This window comes from Lathyrus oleraceus, chromosome 2, assembly GCF_024323335.1.
Source record: "Lathyrus oleraceus cultivar Zhongwan6 chromosome 2, CAAS_Psat_ZW6_1.0, whole genome shotgun sequence".
In the NCBI taxonomy this organism is placed as follows: domain Eukaryota; kingdom Viridiplantae; phylum Streptophyta; class Magnoliopsida; order Fabales; family Fabaceae; genus Lathyrus; species Lathyrus oleraceus.
This window is the reverse complement of record NC_066580.1, coordinates 310,302,420-310,303,412: the sequence shown is the minus strand read 5'-3', so window position 1 is coordinate 310,303,412 and position 993 is coordinate 310,302,420. Positions and strand designations below refer to the sequence as shown.

Below are 993 nucleotides of genomic sequence, written 5' to 3'. Positions count from 1 at the left end.
GCTATGAAGTTCTCCATCATGATTTCCAAGTTGGATTTCCTAGGAACGTTATTGTTAGGTGTAGATGGGATCGGCTTTTGATATCCAGGAGGTATAGCTGGGGCTTGATTTGGAGCTTGTCCAGGCGCGTATAAGGCATTATTATTCTTATATGAAAAATTAGGATGATTCTTCCAGTTGGAGTTATAGGTATGCGAGTAGGAATTTCCTTGAGCATAGTTTACTTGCTCTGCTTGGATTCCTGTTAGGAGCTGACAATCTGCAGGAGTGTGACCTTGGATTCCACAGACTTCGCAATTCTGAGTTATGGCAACCACGGTGGCTGGAGGTGATACATTTAAACTTTCAATTTTCTAGACCAGAGCATCCACTTTTGCATTAACATGATCAAGGTTACTTATCTCGTACATGCCACTTTTCGCCTGAGGTTTTTCTACCATTGTTCTTTCGCTTCCCCACTGATAGTGGTTTTGGGCCATGCTCTCGATAAGTTGATAAGCATCAGCGTAAGGTTTGTTCATAAGTGCACCACCTGCGGCGGCGTCTATTGTTAACCTCGTGTTGTACAAGAGACCATTATAGAAGGTATGAATCACTAACCAGTCCTCTAAACCATGGTGTGGACAAAGTCTCATCATGTCTTTGTATCTTTCCCATGCTTCGAAAAGAGACTCGTTCTCTTTCTGTTTAAATCCATTTATCTGGGCTCTTAACATTGCTGTTTTGCTCGGCGGAAAATATCGGGCAAGGAAGACTTTCTTCAACTCGTTCCATGTGGTGACTGAGTTGGAAGGAAGAGACTGAAGCCATCTTCTAGCGCTATCTCTTAACGAGAAAGGAAAGAGACGAAGTCTAATTGCCTCTGAAGTGACACCATTAGCTTTAACAGTATCAGCGTATTGGACAAATACTGATAAATGAAGGTTTGGATCCTCGGTAGGATTTCCAGAGAATTGGTTCTGTTGCACTGCCTGCAACAGTGAAGGTTTAAGT

General features: G+C 42.6%; 1 non-coding gene across 1 annotated transcript; it reads left to right on the top strand.

Moving 5' to 3' along the window:
- Positions 1 to 609: 609 nt before the first annotated feature.
- Positions 610 to 716, top strand: LOC127124208 (small nucleolar RNA R71). Its single transcript, XR_007803832.1, has one exon. It is a non-coding gene; the product is annotated as a small nucleolar RNA R71 (small nucleolar RNA).
- The last annotated feature ends 277 nt before the right edge of the window (positions 717 to 993 follow it).